A 23,071-nucleotide genomic window follows, 5' to 3' on the forward strand; every position below is an offset into this window, starting at 1 on the left:
CTATTTTGTTAGAGGATTCTGCAGCCCCATTGGTAGCTGGATGAAAAGGAGATGATAAGCCTTGAAATGATCCAATTAGTTTAAGGAAATTCCTCCAAACGTTTGCTGTGAACTGTACTCCTCTATCTGAAATTATTCACTTAGGGGTGCCATGCAGTCGGTAGATATGTTTCAGGAACAATTTAGTCAATCGTGCAGATGGGAGTCCTTTACAGGCGATAAAGTGAGCCTGCTTCGAAAACAGATCTCTCACAGTCCAGATGACAGCATTTCCTCTACTGTTGGGTAGATCTACAATAAAGTCCATAGCTATTTCTTCCCATGGTTGGGAAGGGTCTGCTACCGACTGCAGTAGCCCATGGTGGCACATACGGTACAACTCTTGACATAGTTTTCCACATCTCATTTTAGCCCCGGCCACCAAAATTGCCGGCGGATGAGGTGTAGTTTTTAAATATCCAAAGTGTCCAGCCTGTTTTACATCATGGCTGTGTCTGAGAGCATTGAGACAGAGGGTTTCAGGTAGATACAATTTTCCCCCCCCCCATGTACGCCAAACCATGTTAGGCAGGTTTGATTATCTTTGAACCATTAATTGGTAAGGAGGTCTCGTTTTATCTTCTTCACTCCTGGGTCATCAGGATTAGGGGTTCTGCGAGGTGTGAGTTGTGCTGCAGGTTGTGAATTGGGGAAATCTCACAGTTCTCATTCCTTTTTCTCAGCAGATAAATGGCTTCCATTTGTCTAGCCAGGCTAGTCCTAGGATCACAGTCTCAGACATCTTTGGAGCTACCAGTAAGTGAATAAACTCCCAGTGCTCGCCTATTTCCAGGCGTAAGGGCTCCATTAATTGCATGACTAAAGTCCCTCCCATTAGGGAACCATCAGCTTGCTCAAACCTCACAGGTTTGGAGAGCGGCTTAGTCCGTATGCCCAATCTTAAGGCACATGACAGGCTAATGATGCATTGGGAGCAGCCAGTATCAACTAGCACTTTCAGGTCTACTTGTGCCCCTGACTTAGGAATTATGAGTTTAGCAGGCAATAAAAAGGGTAGGATGCATCGACTCACCATCGGGTCATTCTCTCCTTTGTCGTCACTGTTGAAAGAGGGTAGAATTGGGGTGGATCCAGTCTGAGTTCCGGCATCCTCCCGTGTGGGGGATGTGATCTGGAAAACAGGTTCCTGTGTCATCCGGTTGGATTTCTCTCCCTTTAGCCACTGTGCAGGTCTCTTCCTCACTGCTGGTCCTGGTCTGTTCTGCTGTTGGGGGAAGGGGACCGGGCATTTCGCTGTTCGATGTCCCTGCTGTCCGCATAGGAAACACTTAATTGCCAGGTTTACAGGTGGCTTGGGTCTTTCAGCCATCACAGTAGTTGGAGATCTTGGTGGGGGTGATTGCCATTCAGATTGTTCTGACCTTGGCTTGGGTTCAGGTAGGAGAGGCTTCTTATAGCAGGTGAGCTAAACATCTAATTTCACCGCTGCTTGGTATCATTCATGCAGTTGGTCAGGTACAGCTCGGTAGATACATGCCAGACTAAGGTAGTCATCTAACCCTTCTCTAAACAGATGAATTATGGATTGCTCAGGCCATCTCTCTATCCGACCAGCCAGCTTTCGAAACTCCCACACATACTCCAGGGTAGGCTGGCCAGCTTGCTTTATTTATGGATTTGCTCTTCTGCTCTGAGGGTGACGGATGGGTCCTCAAATCTTTCCCTTAACCCTATGAGGAAAAGGTGGGGGTCCTGCAATTAAGGGGCCTGCTCATTATATAAATTGTTCAACCATTCGGATGCTTCTCCCTCTAGTCTGGACGCAATCACATTGACCACAGCACCTGGGTCCAGATAGAGATGACCCCAGCTATTCAAATGAGAGCGTACGTGGTTGAGGAAGAAAATCAGTTTCTCTGGGTCCCCATTGAAGGTTGCTCTGAAAGGTGGGTTCATCATTGGTTGCTGGGGTCCCCATTGCTGCTGGCCCCACCCTGGTTGTAGGTTAAATGGTTGCTGGGGCCCCTACTGCTTTTGTTGTGTCTCCAGCCGCTACTGGCCCCACTCTGGTTGCTGATTTAATGGCTGCCAGGGCCCCCACTGCTGCTGGCCCCACTGGTTCTGCTGTATGTTCAGGGGTTGCACGTTTGGGTCCTGCTGCTGCCACCCTTGCTGTTGTCCTCCCACCAGCTCCTGATCTCCAGGCTTCTGCACCACCCCCAGCTGTTGCCAGGCTTCTATTAGCTGGGGCAAGCTCAGAGGTTGTTGGGCTTTCACTTGTGGGGGCTTCCCAACCTCCCATTGCTGCAGAGGCCCCAAGCTGGGGTCCTCTGTCTCTATGGGTCTGGAGGACTTGGCAGGGGACTCCTGGGTCTGGCAGGCAGTCTGATCTGCAGACAGGATTTTCCACTCACCCAGATTCTCAGTGGTTGACAATATGATATCTCCACCCCATTCTGCTTCTGAGGCCTCTTGCCGCACAGTCTGGCCTCTCTGTATTCTCTACTAGAGTGGTTCCAGCTTGATGATGAGATAAGCTCAGTTATCTGCTGATGTTTGGAGTTCAGCCCATATTCATCTTCCCACAGAAATCTATTTATTATTTCCTCTTCAGAAGTTTCGCCAGCAATCAGGACTTCCTTTTCCATCTTGAGGATTCTTCCCTGAATCTTTGCCAGCTTATTTCTCTTACCGGAGACAGCGGCAGGGGTTCAGGACCCCCCTTTGAAAGAAGCCAGATTGAAAGAAGCCAGATTCTGGCATGATGTAAATGAGACAAATCAAACAAATTGCTGGCATAATTATTTATCTAAAAAGTCTTAGGGCTTTTTTTCTAAAAAAAAAAGTGCCGGAACTCTCATCTTGGCAGGCGCAGGAGGCGGGGGGCAGGGGGGGCTGCTGCCATCATGGGTGTGAGGGGTGTTGGTGGCGGGCTGTCCCCTGGGGCCGGAGCCGGCACAGCTGGTCCAGTGGGAGCAGCAGGGCCCGCTCTATAGGGCGGGGCTGTGCGGGGTGGGCGGCGGAGGTGTGGCAGGCCAGGCGATGCAGGGCGGCCACTTAGGCATGCAGGGCGAGGCTACGGTAGTGCAGGTCCAGCACTGGGTAGGCCACCAGCCTGGCTGACATGGGTGAGCACAAGGAAGGAGTGCACATGGACTCCGGAAAACCCACCTCCCACTCCTTGTCCTCTCTTACTTAGTTGAGATGGTGTAGTTGGGCAGCAGGGAGGGATGCAAACTTTGTGCCAACTCAGCTTCGCTGCAAACAACTTGCTGGTGCAACGTTTGCCGGCCAGGTCTTTTGGCGCTCTCAACAGCAATTCCTATTGGCTTACGAGTAGCATAGCTTGTGGGAGGGAGGGAGTAGCATAGCTTGTGCAAAAGCTTTTTTGTATGTGTGCAAAAAAAGAGGTTCCGGAACGCCATTCAGAGCGTTCAATGAGAAAAAAACACCTGCTTTTATGTTTTAATCTTATGTTTTTAAAAATAGATTTTTTTCTATTGTAAGTTGCCCCAAACCTCGCCATGTGGATTGCATACAAATATTATATAATCGGTAAATAAAGGTAGAACATATGTTAAATATACATCAAATGATAATATGCTTCCCTACAAAGTCAATTCTTGCTCAATGACAGACCAAGGAGTTAACTCAGAAAGGCAAGAGGAAAATCTAGAAGAGGTCTGTGCAACTTATAGAAGGGAAAAGCCCACACTGATAAATTAAAAATCTTTGTGGTCTGCAAAGGAAAGCTGGTGGCCTAATCAATGATTTGGTGACTAGAGGAGCATCTACAGTGTTGGAGCTCGTGGTCATGGTAAGCCATGGAGACACTAGGCAACATGACTTTTAGGGCAGTGGTGGTGATTTTATTACTTAAAAAAAAGTCTGTGCTCTGTCCAAGGGTGCTTGGCAGGCTGCATGTACAGGCCTGGTCTAGAATTTATTTTGGAGCATTCAACTATCTAGAGCAGGCATATCAAACTCATTTTGTTTGAGGCAACTTCTTATAAAAGAATTGCCATTAATTTGTTTTAATAAAATAATTTAAATCAATTTTTCACTTGATTTCAAGTTAAGTGAATTATATTGGTCGACAATGAGATTTTTTTTTTAGTACAATTGCCAAATGCAATAAACTGGTTTTAAGTATATGTTACTGGAAGGAAAAAGCAATCCCTGCTGCGTTACTGATCCCAGAGAAGCATTTGCATGTATGCAGGTATCCTTAGGGTGCCATAGTTATGGATGAGAAATATTTAATTTTAATTTAATTTAATTTAATAATATTTCTATACCGCCCTTCTCCCGAAGGACTCAGGGCGGTGAACAGGGCAAGAATAAAAATACAGGGTTACAAAAGTTAAAACAAGATTAAATAAATGCCCATATACTAAAATACATCTTAAAAAACCCAATAAAATAACAATAACAAACCCCCCCCAATCCCCTCATCAGGCCCGGCCAGCTTGTTCAAAAAAGTATGTTTTTAGCTCGCGGCGAGCTTGAAAAGTTGGCATTTCTGGATGTAATACAGATATTTTGGACTTATTTTTGTTTCTTTGCATGTTTGATATTTTTAAAAAGGCATATGCTACTGACTACGCTTATGCACTTATGCACTACGCTTATGCACTTATGTAACATCTTTTGCTAGAATACATGACCACTGCTTTTCCAGAATGTGAAAAGTGAAAGATTGTGACTAAACAACTTTTTGATGTACGGATAATACCACCAGATATTATTTTAGCCTTTTTAATAAATGTTGTTATTGATGTTAAGCTCACCATGGAAAACATCATATATTGTTATGTATATACTAGGTTAATTATTTAAAGACTGAAGTGCAACATAACTAGATTCTAAATAATCTATTTTTCAAAACACACAACAGTCCAAACAGTAAAAGTAAAGTCCAAATTAAGAATGTTTCATTCTTAAGAATTGTTTAATTTAAAGTGGTTTAGTTGTAATAGATGATTAGATTCAAAATAGTTTTCAATAGTACAAAATAGTAGAAAAGATACTATTTTTTTTCTAGCATCAGCTAAATTAGACATATTACACTGAGAAAAATGTTTTTCATTTCTTTCCTGTTACCTTTATGAAATCATCATTGCAGAGATGTTAACTAGGAAATAGATTATTTTATTATCAAATTTTCCTTCCAAAAGACAGAAGCAGATGAAAAATCTGAGGTTCTTTCCTGTTGGCTTTTTTGAATTAGCTGCTTTAGATTCTAAAAGTTTAGTTCCTAAAGAAGTAACCCTGTAAATAATTTTAATGTCCTGCTCTAGTGCAGGGGTAGGCAACCTTGGCTCTTTTATGACTCGTGGACTTCAACTCCCAGAATTCCTGAGCCAGCATGGCCCAGCTTGGAAACCTCTCCCTTTCCCCTCAGCATGGCTGGCTCAGGATTTCTGGGAGTTGAAGTCCACGAGTCATAAAAAAGAGTCAAGATTGCCTAGCCCTGCAATAGACATAGGAAAGCCAATAGATGGAGCTTCTTCTTTTTTTGCAAAAAAAAGGTGCCAGAATGCCATTCTGAGTGTTCTCTGAGAAAAAAAGCCCTGGTCTAGTAATGAAACGAAACATCAGCACTCATGGAGGGATGCCATAATCTGAAATCTCCTCCCCCCAAACCCATCGTAACAGACACACAATCCCCACCCTTATCTACACGTCATAAATCACATTATCCAATTAGTTTCACATATGAGGTCTCTCCTCCCATTCTGTATGCAGGCTTCTTTTCAAAATAGCTGTTAGAAAATTCCCTCCCTACAAGATTCAAAGTGAAGCAATTTAAACAAAAGGCTGTCTCTTACATTGTCAGTGCAAAAACATGTCAATGTTTGCAGCATTGACACTAAGTTTACAACTTAGTGACCCACTAAACTGACCTCTTCTCAAGATCCACATATTTTTGTTTTTCTGTCTCATCAGTGGCCAAAGCAAACCAGAGAACTAAAGTGTTGAGTTTGGTTTAGAAACCCTCATCTGAATCTGTGTTGGCTGTGAAATTGTTCAATGGGCAACTCATGAACCATATGTGATCTACCCAATTACCTTATTTGTGAACCACAAACACTCTGAAATTGTGACAAAATTCAGTGGCAAGATAGTTGACTTTTAAGTAGTGGGAAATAGTTGACTTTTAAGTAGTGGGAAATTTGGGATTTAAGAGTTCTTTTCTGAGAAACCTCGATTCCCATGTACAAAATTAAAATGTGACCCAAGGGGGACAATTATTGACCACAGTATCATTGACTTGCTTTCTGCAGTCATTTAAAAGTTTATAATTCCTTAGAAGTAGCCAGTTCAATAGTACCGTATGTAAATACAGTTCAAAACTATGTAAATTTTTCACCTGCAGACAACATTGTATGAAAAAATCTACATTTTTTTTGTAAACTTCATATAGAAGTCATTGTCCTATTGTCCTATGTCAAACTATACTATTCATTATTGCCAAGGCAGTTGAAGGGTGATGGATGTTTTAAATCTCTTATATTTTGATATATCTGACAATACTGGATTAAGGAAAACTTCCGTAAAAAAATGAATTTCTTTCCCATCATCTGTTTTGTGCAGGACTACTCGGTCCAGCCACAATAGTACTGGTTTAATATCAGAGACTAAACATACACTTTAGTTGCAGTGCACAATTTTATCTTCTTTATTTGTCATCAAGCTTTTGTGGTATTGTTTCTCTTTCAAGCGCCTGGGTGATGGCCTGTGGTCCTACCCTGTCCTTTTAACTCTGATATCTGGGCTGTTTCTGAGATTTGATTTATGTATCATTTTTTTTTAAAGAAGTCAAATAATTAGAAAAAATATTTTCTTCTCCAGAGGGGAAAAAACCCTCTCTGGTGCCATATGAATACTGTCACATTCAATTGCATATGATCTAAATTAGGACATCTAAAGCAGGACATAACAAGATTCTTCAAGCCCCCGAGGAAATTGCCTGTATAATATTCCTGATACTTATACAAGCTGACTGATAGTGGATTTTTAATTAGCTGTTCAGCTTTTTCTCCTAGTTGTGTTAAGGTACTTTTTTAAATCCAAGGCAGCATTTAGCATGTTGATAGAGAGAGACAATGTACCAAAGGACACCTGTGAAAACTGTAAATAGCAACTAATGCGTAAGTGCATTTTTGCTACTCTTCTGTTCAGCTTTATCTGTCTTAAAAATGAATCGAATAATACTGATAAAACCACGCTCATATTTAAACCATTATGAAAACTAATACATAGAATGCATTTATGCTCACAGGAACAAAATGTAACTCACCCAATATTTGAGAAAAGAAAAGTGGTGTTTGTTTTATTCAGGATGTGTGCATTTTCGCCAAGAGAGGAAGGGAGACTTGCCTTACAAGTTGCACATTTTTTTTAAGTTAGCGCCTGAAACGAGCATTTTACTGAACTGAGTTGCCTTTCTTCTGCTTTTTGTCCATAAAAGGAAAAGCACGCTGTACTGTGATTTGTGATCCCCCTCCTATATAAGATCAAAACACTTGTCTATCTTGAGAAGATGAGGTGCTGAGGTTTTGACTAGATATGCCACAGTTGAATTCTGCACAATTAATTTTAGGAGTTGCAAAAATACAGGGTGTGTTTTCACTGAGGTTTTCTCTTCCCTTTTTTTAATGGTAATCTTATAGGGTTTTAAACATCTTTTACAGTTTTTATTTCATAATAAAATCATTGGCTTTGACTGTTTTCCGCACGATGCTCCTTACATGAGAATCATGCATACTGCACTAGATTCAAATTTTATTATGGTGATAGGCCAGGATAAATCCCAATTTAAGCTAAATATATATTTTTTATTTCAACATTTCTTCAGTCTTAGGCCTTGATTTTTTAAAAAAGCTGCTATTTACAACAATAAACATTCAATTTGCTTATCCAGGTATTTTCCTGAACTTCAGGATATTTTTTCTGATGCTTATTTGATGATCAATTGATCAATTAACAGTTGATCAATAATTTTGATCAGCCTTTAGATTTTGATCAGCCTTTAGTTCTTGGAAGAATAGAGTTGTAGGTGCTCCATTGCTGCAGATTTTTAAAGAAAAGACTGGACAGCCATTTATCTATGATGGAATAAGAACTCCTGCCTTGGGCAGGAGGTTGGTCTAGAACAGGGGTAGGCAACCTCGGTTCTTTTATGACTCATGGACTTCAACTCCCAGAAATCCTGAGCCAGCTGGCTCAGGAATTCTGGGAATTGAAGTCCATGAGTCATAAAAGAGCCGAGGTTGCCTATCCCTGGTCTAGAAGACCTCCAAGGCCCCTTCCAGCCCTATGATTATATTTCTGTTTCTAACCATGTGATGAAATATCATAATTTAGCTCTCTAATTTTATTCTTACAGGAAATTATGTTAAGACTTGTAAAGATTATTTTGCCCGTCAGCTTGTGCATCTTAGTTCATATGGGTAACCTGTCCTGATTCTCTCAGAGTAGAGAGCTAATTTCCAGGAAATGTTATTAATTATACTGACAAAAGATTAACTGCATGGTTGTCAGTTCCAGTCACACCTCAGATATATCTGAAATGTAATTTTCTATTAGGTATGCTATTTGTGTTATTCTATACAATGAAAGTAGAAGAAGGAAAGAAAAATATAAGAATATACACAAACTTATTAAAAAAAAACCTGGAAATTTTTTATCCTGAAATTTTAACTGAGTTGAGAAATAAGATGTCTGTCCAACAGCACAATAATATTAATCCCTAACATGTTTTTATTGTGTTACTATTATGTTTGATTGCGTGCTGGTGGCCAGTACACAGCTGGAGGCCTTGAATGGAATCCATTCTGCATTTCACATTAACACGGAGTCAAAGAAACACCTTGTTGTTTTTAACTCATCATTTATACATCTGCCAGTATACCTACATCCTGTGATTCCATGTGAAGTCCAAAGAATTGTCATTTAAATTGAGAGGTAGACAAATTGCTGATTTCTGTGTTAACATATCTGTAATCCATCCCATAGGAACTGCTATAGATAGTCATTGACTTAAAACCACAATTGAGCCCAAAATTTCTGCTATTAAGTAAGACATTTGTTAAGTGAGTTTTGCCCTATTTTACGACCTTTCTTGCCACAGTTATTAAGTGAGTCATTGCACTTGGTAAATTAGTAACCTGGAGTTGATAAGTTAGTAAGCTGATTGTTAAGTGAATCTGTCTTCCCCATTGACTTTGCTTGTCAGAAGGTTGCAAAAGGGGATCACATGACCTTGGCACATAGCAACGGTTACAAGTATGAACCAGTTGCCAAGCATCTGAATTTTGATCACATGATCATGGGGATGCTACAAGGGTCGTAACTGTGAAAATGGTCATAAGTCACTTTTTCACTGCTGCTATAACTTTGAACGGTCACTAAATGAACTCTTGTAAGTCGGGGATTACCTGTATTTAGTTAGAGAATAAGCTAAAGCGAAACTTAAATTTTCCGTCTCCCTTAGGCCAGACATGACTCCTGGTGATTCTGTGGTATGGTTTGCCATTGCTTTCCTCCAAGATGGTGTCTTTAACTTCTCTGTGTAGTCTACAAGCCAAATATTTTTTGGAAGACTGCCATTCAAATACCAGCAGGTCCATCCTTGGCTTCTAAGCCATAAAAGATCAGCAAGTGTTAAAAAAACCAACTGTTTATTTAATATAAAATAAAGAATGAAGGTAAATATTTATTCTGCATTCTTCAGGAACTGCTTACTCATCTGCAGAGCAAAGAGAATGTTAAGACAAGCTTAACAATTCTATGACTCATCCTTCATCAGATGTTGAATGAACTAGAGATGAAAGATTAACATTGTGGTTGCCAGAGCACCTCTTGAAAACATCCATTTGCAATGGAAGTTAACTTTATAATATTTCTACATCAAATCAAAATCAGTAAGAGAAGGACAGAAAGGCTGGCTGACCCATATTTCCTGAAGGACATCTTTTGTTTCTGTTTAATGTGCCATTTTGAAAAGAGGAGTGAGAAAAACAATTGAGAGCAAACAAAATATTATTGGAAACTTGTTTGGGACCTAGACATTTTCTTTTGGAATATTTTATCCTGTTAGTCATATTGTAAGTTGCTCTTGACTGTGTTGTTGCACTCCTCCCCCCTCTTTTTTGGTGGGGGGATAATGACTTCATTTTCTTTCACAGCAGGAAACTTCCACAGCAGCAGTTGTGTATTGCCCTGAGTTAAATTGATTGTAAAGTGTGATTGCTCAAACTTGGCTTTTCTCTCAGAACACATAGTTGACTGCTGTGTTACAAGTTCAGAATTGGCCATTTAGAAAATACAGTTAAATGGATTTGTTCACTACCTCACTGTCACCTAAATGTTAAGGTAAAGGTAAAGGTTCCCCTGCACATGCGTGCTAGTCGTTTCCAACTCTAGGGGCCGGTGCTCATCTCCGTTTCAAAGCCGAAGAGCCAGCGCTTGTCCGAGGACGTCTCCGTGGTCATGTGGCCGGCATGACTAGACGCCAAAGGTGCACGGAACGCTGTTACCTTCCCACCGTAGTGGTCCCTATTTTTCTACTTGCATTTTTACGTGCTTTCGAACTGCTAGGTTGGCAGAAGCTGGGACGAGTAACAGGCGCTCACTCTGCTACGCGGCACTCGGGATTTGACCCGCCAAACTGCCGACCTGATCGACAAGCTCAGCGTCCTAACCCACTGAGCCACCGCGTCCCTTGATGTTACACTGCTGCAATTTATCATTTTTGTAAGCTGATAACTAAAAACTACCATAGGCATCTTGAATTTTGAAGTACGCGAACAAATTTGAAATTTGCACCTTCCTTCTCTTATGATAGCCTTTAATACTATACATCGTCAATTGCTTCTGAAACAAGGAACTTGAAATTTGTTATAACATAAAGAATTGCTCTTTGTTTAAAAAAGTTTTTAAAAGTAGCTCAAGTAACAATAGTTTATATTTGGCTCAGGGAAAAACTTGGAAGACTTTTGCTGGTTGAAAGTGGGCATTTAATTAAAAAGAACGTCATTTTAAGAAAGGTATAAGGGTTAGGAATTACAGTGAATATAGATACTAATCGGGATAGGCAAATGTAATAATTCTGCCAAATTACCGTATATAATGCAGAACATTAGGTACATGGAGTTTATTACATCAGGGTTATATCTGCTCATAGGTATCTAATGGAAGGCAGTTGTGAAGTAGATCCATGTTTGTTCTAAGCTCTAAGAAGGGTCATGCAATTAACCTGTCTAGACCAAGAGAGTTCTAGGAGTACACAGCAAAATATTACTTCTCCACAAGGTGGAGACTCAGCATACCTTTTGTCTAATTGAAAGTCACTATTGTGAATGACTTTGCATGTTGTCAGAAATTAAACTGCATAATATGAAGATTTGGGTCATCTAGAGCAGGGCTTTTCAATCAGTGGTACAGGTACCACCTGTGGTACATTGGCACGTGGCAGGGGGTACACGACCATCCTAGAAAAGTGGTAGCGGGGGAGGGGAATGGCAGCACCACACAAGCCTGAACGAGAGATGGCTAGAGCTGCAGGGCTGTCAGGGCTCAGCGGAAGCCCCAGGATCAGCGCTTCTTTGGGGCTGTCAGGGCTCAGTGGAAGCACCAGGATCAGTGCTAGGCTCCAGCTGGAGCTCGGCACTGATCCCGGTGCTTCTGCTGAGCCCAGAAGAAGCACCGATCAGCTGGAATGTTGCAGCATCTCCAGGGTTTGTTATTTACATTCAGATGCTTGGCAACTGATTCATATTTATGATGGTCACAGTGTCCCAGGGTGATGTGAAGTGACCAAAACCTGCTGCAACCTCCCAGCAGAGTGGGGGGGGATAAAAACCAAACACTCCCCACCCCACCCCCACAGCCAATCCTCAACAGAAATGCTTACAACAATGAAAACCTCAGAAAAGAGGAAAAGCACCGCCGGGCGAGCAGGCAGGTGTCTTGCTCGGCTGTGGCTTGGGGGGAACTTTTTCAGTGCCATTGTAACTTCGAACAGTCACTAAACGAACTGTTGTAAGTCGAGGACTACCTATACTTCATCACTTTTTTTTTTCTTTTGGTCATCAAGTTTTTGACACCTTGGTAGGCGACTGGTGGTACTCAGATGTTGCCATATCCTAAAAGTTGTACAATGGGTGAAAAGGTTGAAAAGTCCTGATCTAGAGCATGGGTGTCAAACTGCCGGCCCGCAGGCCGATTGTATCATAGCGAAACTGCGTCCACCCCATTTTTGCCGGCAATGGCAAAAAAAAGTCACAATACATTGCGACACGTCATGTGACGTTGTGAGTTTGACACCCCTGATCTAGAAGAACAAGTGATTGCTGTGGTATTTAAATGATTAAAATATTCTTGGTTTGAAAGGAAGTCCACAAAAAGTAATGTATTGACGTAATTGGTGGTTGACTCTGAATTTGAGACATTTCTCTACCACCCTAGGAAGGTGAGTGTAATGGAATATACAGTGGATTTTCAGGAAGGAGGGAGTGTATTCTAGAGGAGTAAGAAGCAACTCAGTCTGTATGTCACCTGTGAGCGAAAGGATGAAGACAGTCCCTCCCTAATAGTTTACAGAGTATATGCAGATAGTAGAGTCCTTTTTCTCTCAAAAGTTTGTTCATGAGTATTAAAAGGATGAGAAACAGTGGTTGGCAACTGATCAAAGAGAGAAGCGACCTGGAATTAAGGAGAAACTTCCTGACAGTGAGGACAATCAACCAGTAGAACAGCTTACCCCCGGAAATTGTGGGTGCTCCATTGCTGGAAGTTTTTAAAAAGAGACTGGACAATCACCTGTCTGAGATGGTATAGGTCCTCCTGCTTGAGCAAGGGGCTGCACTAGAAGACCTCCAAGGCCCCTTCCAGCTCTGTCTATTCTAAAAACAATAAGGAAGCTGATCTTGGAAGAATCACATGTTATTCTTGGTTTTGGATCTAACAATTAGAAAAATAATACTTACCTGTTTCAACTGTCTCGTTCTCAGTGACTGTAAAATAACTTTGCATTTTATTGGATAAGAGGGAAAAATATTTTTATTCCCAGATAAATAAATCATGACTTCACTGCTGCAATACACTGTACAGGGATTGCCCTGGAAGGCCTCATAAACATGTAACACTCCTCCTGCCTACGAACTGTATTCATTGCCAGTTTGCTTCTGAGTGTGATTCAGGATTGTGCTTATCCCCCATCATAACAGCCAAGCTGATTCAACCAGGGGTGTTTTGGCCCACACTAGATGTCTTCACTTAAACAATGCCATTTGTTGGGGTCTTGGAAGCACTCCTTCTCTGGCACAATGCCTGCCTTCTGGAATGAGGTTTCCCATGAGATCCTGATGGTCCCCATCTTGCTGTTTTTCAGAAGAGCATTGAAGCTCTTGCTTAGGCCTTTGGTGAGCCTAAGCAAGAACTAGCCCTTCAATGCTCTTTGAAAAACCAGCAGGAGGGGGACCATCAGGAAAAGCCCCTTTAAGTTTTGTGGGGGTTTTTTTTTGCTCTTCTCTGTCATCTTGTCATCTTGTATTCTTGTTTATTCTTGTATGGTTTTATTCCTTTTAATGTTATCTATCTGTGAACCATCCTGAGTCATTTGGAGTTGCGTGGAATGAGGAGGAGGAGGAGGAGGAAGAGGAGGCAGACAAAATGGTACTAATGTACCTCTGCTGGGATGTTTTAAACCAGGGGTCTTCAAACTTGGCCCTTTTATGACTTGTGGAATTCAACTCCCGTAATTCTGAGAGATGAAGTCCACAAGTCATAAAAGGGCCACGTTTGAAGACCCCTGGTTTAAACATTGGAGATCAGTTTTACCTAGAAAGTGCCCTGGTTTGTTGTTCTTATAGTTATAATGGTCTGGAGGACGCTTATTTTTCTTCATTTCGGTTAAGGTTTACTCAACAAGACAACAAATGAATTCAGTGGTTCCACCTTGTCTATGTGATTCTGAGAACAATCAGCAGTACTGTAGCTGAATCACTGATGATGAGCAAGAGATGACCAAATTATCGGAACATGTTTGAGCTTAGTGGTTGAGCCTTTGACTGGAAATAGCCCCTCTATAATCCTGGTTCTGTATTTCAAAAATACTTTCTTAGTGTCTATTTAATATGTAAAAAGAGAAGGAAGTTTGCTTGAAAGTTTTAAGAATGTCACAGGAAGAATGTTTTAAATGTAACGTCAAACTGCAAAACACTACATGAGATAATTTGTATGGAAGGGAATATTCCCAATGTCTTAATCAGCCTATACATTGATGAAAGACTTCCAAATGCTAAATACTGGCTGGTATTTATCAGCATGTATATATAAAATTACATAGTCTACCTTTTTTGTAGTATACAAATTAAATTAAATAAATAAATAAATTTCCTTAAACCAATGAATTACAATAACTTAACATTCTGTTTAAATTTGCAGGTTTCCTTTTCGTCTTAGATCTCCAGAAGAAATTGGAGAATTTTTAAACAAGTGAGTTTACAAAGTTGAATAAATTCTTTGGGAGGGAGATTTTTTTGTAATTAAATTATTTTTCCTGAAAAAATACCATTGGTATAGCTGTAAGTGTTATGATCTAAAAAGAAGTTATTAAGAATAATATGAGCACTCTCACAAATAGCTGCTTTGGTAAATTTATCCAAACATTAAATACTTCTCTGTCAAAAGGCAAACTGGTAAAAATGCTTCTCAGATTTACCCACTTCAAGTATTCATTTTACCTTTTTTAAAAATTTTCTAGGCATGTGTTGTTTCTTTCTTTTTTTTAAGTATTTCCATACAAAGTTCTGGGCTGTTTCCATGCATAATTTCTAGGAGGCAATGTTGTAATTTTCTTTTTTCTTTTTCTTTTTTGAGAGAGAGATATGAATGGATGGATGGGTGGGTGGGTGGTTGGGTAGGTAGGTAGGTAGATAGATACAGTGCTTTTTTTGTAAAAGAAAAAGGTGCCGGAACTCACACAATGTCATACAACTCACCTTGCCTACCCTACAAGGTTCCATCCAAAAAAGGTGCCGGAACTCCGTTCTGAGCGTTCTATGAGAGAAAAAGCCCTGGATAGATAGACAGATAGATAGATAGATAGATAGATAGATAGATAGATAGATAGATAGATAGATAGATAGATAGATAGATAGATTTTTCTTCTTTCATTTAATCATGTCCCATTCTCAGAAATTACCTGGACAAGTCCCTGCTAGATAGCCATCAAGTGCAAGAAATCTAGTAGGTACTAAGAAACTAGTGAACAGATCCCCACTAGGATACAGGATTATAAATAATTGGAGATAAGCAACCACCTAGATGTCTGTAGATTTCAGTTTTTCATCAGTTCTATATAAATATCTGAGGTAATGAGACTTCGATATCTGGAGATCTAGAAGTCTAAAAATCTGGAGGCCATAGGTCCCTTGTCCCAATTTAACAAATGTATTATTAGAGCTTCCTACATTATCATCATTTGAATTATTAAGGAAAGGTCATTAAGGTAATTGATCTTTAAATTCCTTTTTAATCTGATCATTCATTCATATAATCCTAAATAATTGCTGATATCAGATTATTCATTCGATTATTCATTCTGCAGTCAGGCTTATTAGATATACTGCAGACATTTTTTTTGCATTCCTTTTCTATTGTTACAGAGTATGTTATAAATGTTTATGACGGATGGTCTTTTTAAAAATGGATGTGGGAAACCAAATATGAAAACATAACACTACCCAGAATTAATAATGCTGCTGAATTATAAATTTATTTTTAATTTATTTGTTTGATTTATACCACACCTTTAGTAAGTATAGGTGTACTTACATTATATTGTACATTATATTTAATATAATGTATTATATTTATTTAATATAATATACCGTATGTGTAGAAACTTTGATTCAGGGTCAACAGATTTATGTGATGCTAAGATATAGTTGGTTCTCCGTATTTAAATTTAAGTGTTAGTAGTTGAAATGATTTTCAAAATGCATATAATGATTTGAAAAAAACATGGAGTTTTTAATCACGCACCAATTTCCTCATCAACGTTCTTCTAGATTTCCCCTATTTTCTAACTAGTTTTACTACATATGTATATACTTCCTCTGTAATAAATGCTGACCAACAGTTAAGAGTAGTATCAAAATAGAAATTTCCCCTTCCTCTTTTGGAACTATTTAAATTCTCGGAAGTGATAGTGATGCTGGTGTAAAAACATCATCATGACACTTACTGACTTAAATCTGAAGGACTCTGAGATTGTAGAGGGATACACAGCATGCCCATTGCTTAAATATTGGAATATCCAGCAAAAAGTTTGGATTGCATCTTAATAATATTGAAACAAAGTATGTACCTTTAATTTTATGGCTTTTAATTAAATGTTATAAGTATTAGGAATAAATAGGGAAAAGAAAACTAGATGGTTTTATAATATCTCTACAGTTCTAGTAGTCTATTTTGTGATGAGAATAAAATTGTGAAATGAAAGTGGGAAGAAACATAGGTCATAATATCAGACTGTCTCAAGCTTGATTTTCAGATTGGCAATGGATTTTAAAGTCATGTATCCTGATCAGGCTCACGCCTTCCGCTGAACCCCTAATTGGTCTGGTTGATTTGGGCTTAGTGCACTGGGTGAATTCTAGAGACTGTGGTTTATAAGCAAGCTGTTTGATTTTAGTGAGGTGTTTTTATCCAACCAGTTGTGGGTTATTCAGTAGCTCAGTTAAAGATATGACTATTATAAGTAGATCTAATCTCACTTTTTCTGGGAATCTCTATATACTACTAAGACTCTTGTGCCTATAACCTTTAAGTGGGTGAAATAATGCATCATAAGGCAACATTTTTTTTTGAACCAAGGTACCTCAAATGGGCTAACTTACAGAATGGGTACAAAATTTGTCTGGAACATTTGTGGTCACTTTGGTGCTCCTGTGCTGTCACCTGGAGAAGCAGTAGACCAGTCATGCTCTGATCCTCTAGATGCTAGGTAGACCAGTCCCACCTTTCGGTGCTGAAGGGGGATCAGCTGTGATCATGCCAGCAAGAAATTGGAAGTTGAACCCACCCCCACTGCTTTTTTTCCCCTTGCTCATTCTGTTTCTCTGTTTAGGTAAAGAAATATCTCTGAAATGATGACCCTTTATTGTCTTATGTCACAGGTGTCAAACTCGCCACGACACGTGACGTGTCGTGACATATCACAACTTCTTTTGCATTGCCAGAGTTGGGGTGTGGGCGCGGCCTCCATATGATGCAACTGGCCCGCGGTCCGGCAGTTTGACATCCCTGTCTTAGGTAGTTAATTTTAACCATTCAGTTGTGATTGGTGATTTTATAGGCAAGTGTTCTCCATGCTACCCTATCAAGCACAGCTTCTTTCAGGTGTGGGATATACATTTTTTTTTATCCTTGCATGCCCCTTCTTGATCCACTAACCATTCCTAGCATCACTGACTTCCCAAATGAATTTGCACGCATGACGTGGCCAAAGTAAATCCTTTATTGTCTGGTTCCTTCTATATATAGACACACCTCCATGTAACATTTTGCGTCTATCCATAAACAAGATGCTTCGTTCTCTGTTATCCATGTCTTCATGCAATGTAAAAAAGATTATGAATGTTGAACTATACATTGATATTAAGCAAGATTTTGGTAGCTCAATAAGAAACCATAAAAAATGAAGGCAAATAAAATGTTTGAACAGAGTTTTTCTATGTCTGCACACACAATTCCAGTCCTTATGAGGTGTAATTGATTGTACAATTCTGATTTTACAGATTGGAGAACTTGATTCAAAAGAAATACATTATCAGGTAAGAAAATAGTCATTGTATCAAGTACATCAGTGTAAATTGCATATTGTTTTTAGATATTTTTTAAATCTAGTCAGTTTTATTTATGTATAAATGTACACCTCAGTTCAAAAGGTTTAGGTCCTATCTCTATGTGGTTCTCTCTGTAATTAATGATATCTTCATATATACAGTACATATTAGTGAATATGTCTTTAGCTGTGAATGAATTGAGAAACCCTGATCTCTTCAGATTTCCTTATTAGCACTTCGGTTGTACACCTCCTAAAACATATAATGCCAAAGCAGCTTATTTTGGATCATTAGCTAATTAAAAAATGGAAAGAGTATATTTTCATAAAATACATAACTTCAGTTTTCTTAAATTAGTGAAGTGTTTATGTTATTAATACTGCTGACATGGTCAAAACTTCCATAGCTAATGTGAAACATGTTAGTTTCTAGTATTAGTTGATTATACCTGATGTTTTTGTGCAAGATGCAAAACGAATTCCTGAAATGTGCTGTCTGACATGTATACATTAGTGATTGCCTCATATAGCAATCATTTGCAGTTACTACAGTGGTGAAAAAATAACTTTTTTGACCCATACTTACAACCTTCATGGGTCTAGAAAGCAAATGAAAGCTGGAAGTAAAGATCATAAGCACGGTTGGTGTTTCAGTTAGTAACTGCTTCACTTAACAACTGTGTTACTGGTGCCAATTGTGGTTGCTAAACGAGGATTACCTGCATTGACTTCTCCAAAATAAGCTAAAATGTATATATATATATAAAAGAGTTTAATATGGCACAAGCTTCACACAACAAAGCATTTCTAAATCAAGATTTGTAAAATAAATCAACATACCATATGAACCAGATGCCTAAAAAGGAACTGACTAAATTATCCATTTCAGATAACTGAAGTGACTTCAGCATAACTTTATATTTTATACTTATCCTAATCCAATATTCACTTAATAGTTTATATCTTGTGTTTGATAGGTTTTGCCTCCCATTATTTGCTCATAAATATCTTATTGGAAAGCTAGATTGTGTTATTAACAAAAGTCTGTACCTGAAATTATTGAAGTCTTATATAGTTAGCATACTATGAAATAAATAAACTTATTGATAAAGGTAATGAAACTGTGCAATTTCCCAGATGGAAATAATGAATAAATCACATGAATATAAAAGAAGCAGAAAAATGGGTAGCATTACTACTTTCCCAATCCTGTATTATTCTTTCTTCTGTCAATATCCTGTTCTCCTAACCAAACCTTATGCAGACATAAGGTTTCAGAGTTCGTTTACATAAATTTTCATCTACTCTTTTTTCCTTAGTTATAGAATAATAGTACTCTTTTTCTTAATTGTAGAAAGATATACTTATACATGCTCTCTTATTTTTATAATAGTCTGCACCACAACAAATACATTTTTATGGAAAATTTAAATTCATGCATGGTGTGGAAAATGTGGAGAAAGGGAATCTCTGTTACATACAGTAATAATTAGAGTCTGAGTCACTGATTAAAGATGAACAGTGGAAGCTCCATAACAAATCAAAGAAGATGGGTCTTTATAACTTACTCTAAAATATCATATGAAGTGTTACGTGATCACGTGAAGTGTTAATACCACTTTACAATGCTTGCTAAGACCACACTTGGAATACTGCATCCAGTTTTGGTCACCACGATGTAATAAAGATGTTGAGACTCTAGAAAGAATACAGAGAAGAGCAACAAAGATGATCAGGGACTTAAGGCTAACACATAAAGAATAGTTGCTGGAATTGGAATTGGAGAGAAGGACGAGGGGTGACATGATAGCAGTGTTCCAATATCTCAGGGGTGGCCACAAAGAAGAGCACCTGAAGGCAGGACAAGAAGCAATGAATGGAAACTAATCAAAGAGAGAAGCAACCTAGAACTAAGGAGAAATTTCCTGACAGTTAGAACAATTAGTCAGTGGAACAACCTGCCTCCAGAAGTTGTGAATGCTCTAACACTGGAAGTTTTTAAGAAGGACAACCATTTGTCTGAAATGGTATAGGTTTCCTGCCTGAGCAGGGGGTTGGACTAGAAGACCTCCAAGGTCCCTTCCAGCATTCCATTCCATTCCATTCCATTCCATTCCATTCCATTCCATTCCATTCCATTCCATTCTATTCTATTCTATTCTATTCTATTCTATTCTATTCTATTCTATTCTATTCTATTCATAATAGCGATCAGGTTGGGTGGCTTTAAATAAAGTATGATAGGTTTGTTTTTCATGAATTAATTTTGGCTACTACAAATGATATTACCGGTATGTATTTTCTCCAGTATCAGAAGAAATGTCTTATTTTTATTATTTACATCCCATATTTTGCCCATGAGGCACAGTTAATACATTACTAGGGAAATCAGGCAAAAGGACACTTTTATATTCATGTCTTTTTTGTGTGGATTTACCCGATTCATTTGAATCTTGATCGTTTCTGGAACAATATGCTGGAATAAATATGCATTTGGCTGAACCAACATGGTTCTTAAATTTTTATAAAAAAATACTTATTATGAGTTAGTGTAGGATAAGTTTTGGAAATAATAAGAACCACTGTGGGTGAGATTCTGTGTCAGAAGAGCAGTGATTGCTGGGAACTTTTTTGGGGGTGGAGAATTATCATAGTATTTATGCTACAGTTTCCATACTTATCTATCTAAAAAGGATAGGAAACTGTACCACCCTTTTCAAAGTGGTAGGGGAAGTCCAGTGCCACTGCCAGCACCTGAAAGCTTTAGAAATACATGTGAATCTGGAGCTTCCTATTTCTATATCTAGAAGTTGTTTAATAGTTCAGCTATATGGTTTTATGTGTGCATGAAATACTTTATTAAAAAATTTCAGGGCTAGTTTGGACAACAAAATCTTGTTCATAGCTCATTAAGAGAAAGAAAAGCCAAACAATTTGGCTTTTCTGCTGTGCAAAATGAACAAATCTGGATCTTTATTCTCACCAGACATAGTTAATAAATAGATACATTCTGAACAATTCCTTCAGAGATTGGCAGTGTTGTGCAGGTAATCTGTGACTTACAACTGCAATGGTGCCTGCCCATTACAATTGTAAAGCAGGTCACCCAGGTGACCAACCCAATTTGATGACCATTTTTTTGTGACAGTCATCAAGCAAGCACCATAGCTGTTAAGCAAACACGGCGGTCATTAAGCAAACTCATCGTTTGCCATGGGGTGTCAAAAACTAGAAGTAAATGCCATTTATTTTGGCAAAAATGTTGCAAATCGCGGTCATGTAACCATGTGATATTACAAACAGTTGTAAATGCAGTCCAGTTGCCGAGTGCCCAAAATATAGCCATGTAACTTTGGAACCATGTTGTAAGTAGCTTTTGGAAGTCCATCATAATTTCCAAATGGTCACTACCTTTAGTGGCTCAGAATGTTGCTGACATTCTGAGCACCTCCTCCTCACCATTCCCAAACAGCTCATCCTATGCCTTCAGGGCACATGTTCACAAAGACAACACAACATGGGGACAGAGCGCAGACACATCCCCACATGCACACAACCCAGAAAGGAACCCACATTGATTATACTGTTGCAGACAAACAGATACAAAGAGTATGTTACAGACATAGGAGAAAATGTGAATGCACACATGCACACCTGCCCGCACCCCATGTTACGTTGTGACACAAAAGAAAATACAGGCATCTCCTATGGCCATTGCTGGTAAAAGGGTTGGGAAGCATTCCTGAAGCCAGTCTTACCAGGATTTCCTTGTCTTGTTTTTTTCATCCCTTATTCCTATTGACAATATTTTTTTAAAAAAATCTATTCCTGCTAATTTTTCATTTTAATTATAGCATATCATAAATTCCAGCCTTTATCTTTGTCTGTGATTGGTGCTCTGAGTTGCCACCAAATTTTTGTTCCAAGATCAAATATCTGCAATGCGCTGCTGGAGTGGGTGGAGATTTTAAGTTTTTGCTTTTTACTTTAGCAAGCTAAGATTGCCACTTAGTGGTCAAATCTTCTAATGACAAGCTTATCCCAGCAACAATAAGGCTTTTAAATTGATTTGGGATTTAGCTTACTTTTATGTTGAGGGAATTGGGTCTTAAATAACACCCACTTTGTGTCCACTGTGAATGCCTGCATTTCGTTTATATTTATGGGATTTCATCCCAGTTAAATGACTTCAGTGTAAATGTTCAATTACATCAAACTCCACAAATATGATAAAGGCACCAGGACAATGATCTTCACATCTACAGATTGCCTGTCTATCATCATTTTTATGCAGTTAATAGAACTGAATGAAAAATAAATTACCATAAAAATAATATATTTTAAATTTTAATAAATTATTAAACATTATTATGAAGTTTTAATTTAAACACAAATGGTCATTAGATTTTTGTTATAAGCTGAACAGATTCAGTAATGAATGAGTAATTCTTATGTTTACGTTGTTTCTTAATTACCACATTTGTATCATTCCTTTCTTTGCAAGTTGAGTATAGCACACTTGAGGGCATTTTCTCATTTTATTCTCACCCCCACTAATCCTTTCAGAAGTGTTACACAGAAAGATGCTAACTAGCCCCAAATCACCTATATACGCAAGTGGGTTCCTGAACTCTTGTGACCTTGATCCCTCCTATGGTAAATCCAAAATCTAGAATATTCTCTTAAATCAAAAGTATATGTGGAGATTTCTTGATCAGTCTTTTGCCTTTTTCTTTTCCTAACTGTATCAGAAAATTGGCTGGGATTAAGGAGAATTTGAAGAATTAATTACTTACTCTTTACAAGCTTACCAAGAAACACAAATGATAATATTATATGTGACCGCTCATTCAGCTTTCCATCTTAAATTACACAAATTAAAAAGGACATTATATCATTGTATTTATAAGCTTTACCCAAAATAAGTTGTATTGTACTTGAATGCTGTTCTTTTAGGAGAATTGATGACTAGTTCATCCATTGTACTCTAGAATGTTTTAACCATGGAATGTTGAGTAAGATACAGCAGCCTGATATACAGATAAGATTAAGACATAAGCTATAATGTGGCTTGGTTCACATGCATTCATAGTTAACTAGTTAACTCCATTTGTGGACCTGGAGTAAGATTTGGACATGCCTTATGTCATTTAAATCTATTCCAGTCCTACATTGAAAATGGGAAGATAATAATCCGTAACAATGTCCCTC

At 38.6% G+C, this 23,071-nt stretch overlaps 1 protein-coding gene across 3 annotated transcripts in view; it reads left to right on the forward strand.

Annotated features, from left to right (window-relative positions):
- Nucleotides 1-23,071, forward strand: part of CYRIA (CYFIP related Rac1 interactor A) — a gene marked incomplete at its 5' end in the record, with an annotated part of 92,185 nt that overhangs the window by 28,762 nt on the left and 40,352 nt on the right. For 2 of the 3 annotated variants that reach the window (XM_083349504.1, XM_083349505.1), the window contains 2 exons: nucleotides 14,455-14,505; nucleotides 17,814-17,849. Of the gene's footprint in view, nucleotides 1-14,454; nucleotides 14,506-16,236; nucleotides 16,374-17,813; nucleotides 17,850-23,071 lie in introns of those variants that run through there. The other variant, XM_083349506.1, reaches the window with a different exon arrangement.

This window comes from Vipera ursinii (genome assembly GCF_947247035.1).
Source record: "Vipera ursinii genome assembly, chromosome: 1".
Taxonomy (NCBI): Eukaryota; Metazoa; Chordata; class Lepidosauria; order Squamata; family Viperidae; genus Vipera; species Vipera ursinii.